Genomic DNA, 9016 nt, shown 5'->3' on the forward strand with positions numbered 1-9016 from the left:
CGACAAGGAATCCAGTTGAGCATAAGGAATAGCATCAGAGACAATATTGACAGAGTCATCTATGGAGAACCCAAAAACGCGAAAGGCATCGAAACCAAAAAGATTTTCTGCGTTGCTCTGGTCGACCACAAATATGGGAACAGTGCGAACGACGGATTTGTAAGATACCTCAGCATTAAACTGTCCCAAGAGAGAAATCTTCTGTTTATTGTACGTCCGTAATTGCGGAGTGACAGGAGTGGAGAACCCAACTGAAGATACGTCTGAGAATTAATTATAGTGGCAGCAGAACCGGTATCCACTTGCATGCGAACATCTCGACCAAGGATTTGGACAGTGGGGAATAACTTCCCTGAAAGGGAAGAAGTGCAACCGACAGACAACACAGAATCAGAATCAGCGTCATGTTCATGAACATCATGTATGCGGTCGGATTTGCAAACGGAAGACACATGACCTTTCTTTTTGCAATTGTGACACACAGCCCAACGTTGGGGACAATCCTCATGTGAATGTTTCGTTAAACACCGCGGACATGAAGGAAGTTGCCGGGGGTTTTGCTGCAGTTTCTTAGCAGGTTGTTTACGGCTAGGCCGAGGCTGCGCGTAGGAGCGCACTGCGGCCACGTCGGCCGGCGGGGACATGCCGCACGCGTCGTCAACAGCGCACAGAGGTTGTATTTCCCCGACATCACCCCACGCCTCTATTTGCGCCCCAGCGACGCGAAAAATTTCAAAAGACTGCGCAATGGAGAGAACTTCATCTAGAGTCGGATTCGCCAACTGAAGGGCACGTTGCCGAACTTCTTTGTCGGGCGCCGACCGGATAATAGCATCCCGTACCATGGAATCGGCATAGGATTCTTTGTGAACGTCAGTAACAAATTGACACTTTCGACTGAGGCCGTGAAGTTCAGCAGCCCAAGCGCGATAGGACTGATGTGGCTGTTTTTGACAACGATAAAAGGCAACACGAGAGGCTACCACATGCGTTTGCTTTTGAAAATAGACAGACAGAAGTGAGCACATTTCAGCAAAGGACAAAGATGCAGGATCTTTCAAAGGTGCCAATTGCGACAACAACTGATACATTTGAGGTGAAATCCAGGAAAGGAACAGAGACTTACGTGGTTGTTCGTGTTCGTCCGTGACATGAAATGCCAAGAAGTGCTGTCGAAGACGTTTTTCATAATCAGACCAGTCTTCCGCCGTCTCGTCGTAAGGAGGAAAAGGAGGTACAGCCAACGATGAGAAACGCCCCGCATTTGACGCCGCGACGAAATCGCGAATCGCCGCTGGTAGAAGCGTTTGCTGTTCAAGGAGATTTTGCAATAGTTGCTCGACAGTAGCCATGGAACCCTGTGGGTCAACGGTGAAAAGGAAAAATCCACTACCTCGTCGCCAATTGTTATAACGTCAAGTTTAACAAATATATTTCAGAACGACACAACACATATAAGTCACAGAGTAAGTTGACAAGCAAGACATGTGTACACGTTAGCATTCGAATGAGCACTGAGTCCCAGTCTAGCGGCCGCTGCTCGGCTGGCCGCTTAGGTGGCGCAGCTGCTGCATGGCTGGCAGACAGCGCCGCACGTAGAGGACGCGCGTAATTGCGCGGCGGCGCGTTGAATGATCGGCGAGTCACAACATTTAGCATTCTAACCTTTGTTGTGAAGTCTGCAACACTGTCTCACAGGTTTGTCTCTTGGTGGCTTCGTTTTTAGGTGCACTGCATATGCAGATGATCTGATGTCAACTCTTCCTGAAAACATGATGTTCGCAGAACCTTGGACTGTTTAGCCACCTCTGGTGAAACTTCGAGAAGCAGTATAAATGTACATAAATTGATGGCTTTGAATATTGGCACTGGGATGATGCCTGCAAGCGTCACCCCACTCAGACTGTGCAATAAAATCCACTGTCTTGATATCGACTTCACGGACAACATCTTATGCACGACAACCACTAATAATCAGAGCCTCTTGCAACACATCCGTGCTGGAACTTGGGGATCATCGCGTTCATGCATTGGAACTTCATCAATGGACCAAATTTGTTAATGTCTATCAGGCATCACAAATTCCGCTTGTAGTTGCAACAAGGTGGTAAGTGTATTTTCTGCAGGTGGTTGCTGTGCATTCAGCAGGTTTAATGTAACAGCTTACACTTAGCAGGTTGTGATAGCTCAATTTTTCCACCAATTTTTACCCAAGAGCTCAGACTTTATAAATAATATCAATTTACATACAGTCAGTGCTGTATTCCTAACAAAAATTGTGGGGAACTTACCTAAAGAAGATCCAGTTAATTGGTATGTTGTTCAGACTGCTGTACATGTGGATTAGCCTTCTTGCCCTGGTTGTACTAGGCATGTGTATATGTTTTGACCCATATTTTGATGTAGTCCTTGGGGTTCCTAGATGTAGTAGAGGAACCACAATTGAAATAAACATTAAATATGAGTGATGGCACACAGACAACAAATTCCACCTTGTTGTCATAATTAAATTTATTGTGCTGAAGCATTTTTCACAGTTCAGTGTCGTCATATGGAGTGCGCCAACACAAACAAAAATTGGTTTCAGGTTTTCAGGAATTTTATCTCCACTGCTGTCTACATGATCTCTGAAACCTTCTCTTACATGTGGAAAAGAAAGAAGAAAATGATTACACATTTTTCTTGGATTTTCTTCCCCTTCTAGCACCCTTCTCAAATAGCTGTCTACTTCTTTCATGCAAGCACCTGACATTTTCTTCTATTGTTCAATCGCTCTTATTAACCTCAAAACTGCCCCGTATAATGAGGGAATATTACCACTACTCCATTGGAGATTTGGTGAGAGGATACTAATCTATTCAAGAACGTCAGAAAACAGTGCAATGTTGCACACAAACTTCGGACTTGGTAGCTTTTTCTACAGTCCCTTGAATTCTTTCCATACATTTGATTTTCTAGTCATGCAGTTTGAATATCTATTAAAATGAGTACTCAAAGCCTGGTAGGACTTTCATACTGCCTGCACTGCTCTAAAATCTCAGGCCACCCAACATGCCAAGACCACTATAGATATTTTCATAAGTTCTGCACCTTACTCTTGTGCAACAGTTGACAGTTCACGTTGATTCTTTGGAGAGTGTACAATGTATATAGCTTACTAATAAAAATGATAATATGATTCACACACCAGGAACCTCTTCAGTTGCTTCAGCAACCCCTTATTCAATTTAGTTTCTCAAACAATGTGATTTGAATAGTTTGCTGTGCTTGCTCTTAAGTCATTCCCAAACATATAAATTCTTACCTAGCATTACACTAGCACCATCACTGCATGCTCCAATCTGTAGTCATTCAAATAACTTGAAGAAATACCATGCTTAGAGAAACATCTTAGAAGTTTACCTCCTATTGCTTCTGCATCTGTATTTAGAAGTTCAGAGATAATCCAGAAGAAGGTATTTACAATAGAGTCACTAATTTTTTACTTTAAATACACAAGTGAAACTGACTGTAAAGCCATGGATGTAGATTCAATGTATACAGAGATCATGGAATTCTTTAGTATTATGGATGGACTGTGTTTCTTCCTTATTGCGGCCATAGTGCAGTCTGCAATGCTGGCACAACTGAGTTTACTATGCACTATTTGGCTCATGTGGATACCATTCTGCATTTGCAAAGCCACACGCTTGTGAAGGTCAAATAATAGCTTGTTAATTTTTCCTCTGTGTAAAACAGTCCCTGTACTTTAAAAATTTCTTTCTACTGCTTAACTACATCGTTTTCTAGAAGCCTTTCTTGTCTTTCTTTCCCTTGTCTGGAAGCAGTTAACCTTTTGAGTGCTGCACTGGCACATATGACTGGCCATGTCAAGCCTGCCCTTGGGGCCACCTAATCCATGTACCTGCACTGGCAGCCACTTCCGCGGACTATTGTGTGTGCCTGAGCTCTCTGCTCAGCTGTCCTCGCCCTGGCCTGAGTATTTCTGGAACCATGGCAGTCATGACAGTCTCGCAGTTAGTGTGATTGCAGATGTTACAAATAAATGCAGGATATCTGAATACTTATCCCACAGCTTTGAATCTGGATATGAATTGCTCGACAGACCTAATGTACACTGAAAATGCTTACGCTGCTAACAGCTAACTCCTCATCAAAGGCTTTCCTTCATTTGCAATTAGTTCTTGAGAATCGTCATAAGGTCTCAGTATACATCTGTGTTTTATTTGGCATACTGACACTTAATTATCAGATTTTTGTACGCAACTTACGATGTAAACGCTGTAGAATCCGTAACGACCAGATATTAATGTTCTTCTGTACTAGCGCAATAATTCGCCTGCAAACAACCTTCGGGGGAAGCATCTGGATGCCGAGACACACTTTTGAATCTAATCTCTATGTTTTGAGAGCATTAACCCAATAAATTAGCCCCAAGGAAACTTCAAAATCAAAAATTCAACATTTCTGAATTATTTTTATATGGGACACAAGTGTTATTGTACCGTAGAAATAAACAATGATTTATAACTTTTGTTTAAGAATTAGATAAGGAAATACTCAAGTTTCTAAACTACCTAATTAAACATCACCTTTAATTCCTAATGATCTTTTATGCTTCAGAAATGGGTGAGTGTGTGCAACTGATCAACGTGTGCTGGACGCCCTTTCCAAGTGTAGGCCTAGAATTTTTTCACATTTCCGGTGTCCTGGAAAAATATGACACCAATCTGTTACTGAATATTAGTAGAAAATTGTAGCCTAGGTTGTGGTAAAAGATATTTATTTAAGTGGTGACTAGTTTCAGGCGAAGCCTATTTTCAAACAACCATGTCAAAAAGGACACATTATGGCTATTAATAAAACCATTCAATAGCTATCCATCTTCTAAGGTTTTATAACAGCTATAATGTGGTTGTCACAGCTTTTGCTTTATATGGTACCCGGCCTCAGTTACAATACTAACATAAGGCAGATACCTTCAGATACACCAACTTCCAAGTCAAACTGGCAACAGACTCACCTCCACTGTCATCAACAGAAGAATAACCATGACCATGCCACCAGCTCATCTAAAGGATTTTTTAGCATCAGGTCTAAAGGGAAAGGCGCCACCAAGATAAGTGAAAACAAATGCCTAACAGTGTTTCACCAAAACATTCAAGCCATAAAGAACAAAGCACAACAGCTAGAAGTAGAATTGGAAAAATTTGATAGCCAAATTTTGTGTATCACTGAACACTGGTGCAAAGGGAAGCAAATTGAACACATTGCATTAGCCTCATTTGACCTTGCATGTTACTATAGCAGAATCTCAATGAATGGAGGTTCATGTATCTATGTAAAAAAAGGTATGTCATTTAAAGTAAGATATGATCTTTTAGATCTAGGTGAGGACAAACATTTCGAACTTTCCGCTGTTGAAATAATAGGACCTGGCATAGCAAAAAAATTAGTCATGTTTTGTGTGTACCGCTCTCCCAGTGGAGACATTGATGTATTCTCCTCGAAACTGAATCAAAGTTTAGACAAGGTTTCTGGACCAAAAGCAAATGTAATTATCTGTGGTGACTTAAACATTAATATGATGAAGCCTGATAAGGCTAGCAACATATATGTGAATATTCTAAGCCGTTATGGAATATCCTCCCTTGTTAATTGTCCAACTAGAATAATGAAAGAATCCTCCTCATCTATAGATCATGTAGCTACAGATATTGATAGTAAAAAATGTCATATTGTTGTCCAAAACATGGGCCTGGCAGACCACCTCTGCCAGATCTTAAAAACTAACATTCATGTAGAAACTCCTCCTAAACTTTGTACATACAAAAGAATGTTTTCCAAATCAGCCCTGCATTAGTTTAAATCCCAGCTAGAATATGAAGATTGGAGGGAAGTCTATGCAGAAACCAACGCAAATCAGAAATTTATCAAGTTCATGTCAATTTTTAAACTCAGATTTGAAGAGATGTTTCCCAAAACTCTTTATCAAATTAAAACTACAAAGAGAAATCAGTGGGTGACTACAGGTATCAAAAAATCCTCAGAAACTCTTAGATATCTCAACTCCATAAAAAATAATCAATCTAACCCAGAAGTTCTGCAATCCTACAAAAAGTACAGGAAAATTTACAGAAAGGTGTTGCTAGCCGCAAAAAAACTTTCAAACAACAAAATATTACTTGAAGCTGAAAACAAGAGCAAAGCAGCCTGAACATCGTCAAACAGGAAACATCTAACTCTGCTAAAAAGGACCTCAATTCAAATATTAAAAACAAAGATGTACCAGTAGGTAACCCTAAAAAATTAGCTGATTTTTGTAAACTCATATTTCAGTAGTATTGCAAAAAAATTACAGCAGAAATTTCCAGATACGTATGACTTACCTACTCAGAACCAACCAACAAACTCAATGGTGCTCTTGCCAACTACAGAAAGGGAATTGGCACTAGTAGTACACCAACTAAAAAATAAAACTTCAGTAGGACTTGATGAAATCCCAGTCTGCGTAATTAAAGATTGTATAGACTCCATAAAGGGCCCATTAACAGACATAATTAATGAATCTTTCGAATCTGGATACTTTCCGGAGTACCTAAAACAAGCAAAATTATACCTATCCTTAAAAACGGAGATGTGGAAAATGTAGAGAACTACAGGCCGATCTCTATACTGTCTATCATTTCTAAAATAATAGAAATACTAGTCAAAAAGAGACTGCTAAATTACCTGAATAAATATAATCTTCTTTCCAATGGCCAATTCGGTTTTAGGCCCGGAAAAGGTACACAATATGCTATAGCACAGTTCACTAAAGTAATTTTAGAAGCACTGGACAAAGGTGAAAATGTAAGTGGTATCTTTTTAGACTTGTCCCAGGCCTTTGATACAGTTGACCACAAAATCTTACTTCATAAATTAGGGCAAATAGGAATAATAGGTGTGACAAAGAAGTGGTTCAAATCATACTTGGAAAACAGAGTTCAACGAGTTGAGATATCACAAGTTTCAAACAATTCCAAACAGAGTTCAACGAGTTGAGATATCACAAGTTTCAAACAATTCCCTTATAAAACACCTGTCTGACCCAGAAAATGTGAATATAGGCGTCCCACAGGGAAGTGTATTAGGCCCAATATTGTTTCTTATATACATTAACGACTTCCCACAAAGTATCAGACATGGCGAAAAAATACTTTTTGCTGATGACAGCAACATAGTAATAACAGGTGAAAATCCAACACAACTGTCAGAAAGAGCAAACGAGGCTCTCAATGATGTCCACAACTGGTCATTAAAAAATAAAGTAACCCTAAATGTTAAGAAAACTAACTATATTCACTTCAAATTGAACAAAAAACACAATGCCACTAGAATAAAAGTTAATAATAATGAATTAGAATGTGTAACAAGTACCAAATTCTTAGGGATGAATGTAGACAGCCAACTGAAATGGACAAACCATGTCAACATTTTGGCAAAGAAATTATCCACAGCATGCTATGCTCTTAGAATCCTTGCACCGGTATGCAATAATACCTGTCTTAAAATAACATATTACGGATATCTACACTCAGTCCTCAGCTATGGGATCATGTTTTGGGGAACAAGTGCCAGTAACATACAAACTGTGTTCAAAGTACAAAAAAGAGCCATAAGGATGATAACAAATAGCAACAACAGGGCCCGCTGTCTAGAATTATTTAGAAAGCTAGGAATTCTAACTGTTTCTTGTGAGTATATCTTTCAGAACATAATGTTCATTAAGAAAAATCTCAACATGTACAACACAAACAGCCTAATACATGACCATGAAACAAGAGCTTGTCACCACCTCCATCTAGATAGAAAGAACAAGGCAAAGACGCAAAAAAGTATATTCTATAATGGGATAAAACTGTATAACAAATTACCACAAGAAATTAAAGAAATAAATGAGCCCCTCACTTTCAGACAAAAGCTTAAAACCTATTTAGTAAGTAAAAGTTGTTATACTCTAAAAGAATATTTAACATAGATGTAGATTATTAGCAACATATGACATTATCACCAAAATATTATGTAATTATAAATATGTGTATGACTAGTTATAAAAACTACACAAAATATGAGAAACCTGTTTAATTGTAAATGTATGTGTGCTCATGTGTTGTAATCTGACGACATCCATACAATATTTATTGTTCCATGGATGAATAAATAAATAAATGGTGGTTTGAAAACTAGTCGCCGCTTAAATAAATATCTTTTACTGCAACCCAGGCTACAATTTTGTAGTAATAAAAATGCTAGAATTTTTTGTTTAATTAATGATATTTGCACCAAGTTTAAGGTTTAACTTCTACCAATAAGTTCTGGAAGAATCCATAAATTTGTACTAAGTTTTTATTTTTGCACCTTCTTTATGAACATTTGAAGCATGTAGTCTGTGTGTGTCAGCACAGACTGGATGTTTCAAATGTTCGTACATAAGGTGTTTGCCAGCAAAGTAATTCGTCTGGGGGTATGGATTGGCAATCGCGAAGTTTAAAATATATATATTTTTTAATTTTTATAATTTATTTTAAATTTTTAAGTAATTTTTTTCAGAAGTAAGGGCTTCATTTCATCTTCCAGCCATAGCAACTTGACTAAAAGTTCTTCTTTTTTGTGTGGTATGTTTCAAAACGTGGGTCAACACGCAAAGGTACATTGCATGTTTTGCATTCATATTTTATTTGTCGACGCACATTCTGCCTTGAGCAGACCGCACATTTACACCATAGTCCGCGTTTCTTGGACTGGTCACTTGGAATGACATGTGAAAAGTGTCTCCCAGTAAAGCGAAGAGGATTCTCGTCAACAGAGCGTCTTCCTTTCCTATCTCTTCTCCGTTCTGTAGCAATTTTTTCCACAAGTTCTCGTACCAGACATAAAAGAAAATCTGCTAATTATATTTTGCTCCCTGTCACCGATCTGTGAAGAGTGTGAGCATTCGAAACACAAGCGTCCACAATATGAAAAAAAAAACTTT

The sequence above is a fragment of the Schistocerca piceifrons genome, chromosome 1 (genome assembly GCF_021461385.2).
Source record: "Schistocerca piceifrons isolate TAMUIC-IGC-003096 chromosome 1, iqSchPice1.1, whole genome shotgun sequence".
NCBI lineage: Eukaryota > Metazoa > Arthropoda > Insecta > Orthoptera > Acrididae > Schistocerca > Schistocerca piceifrons.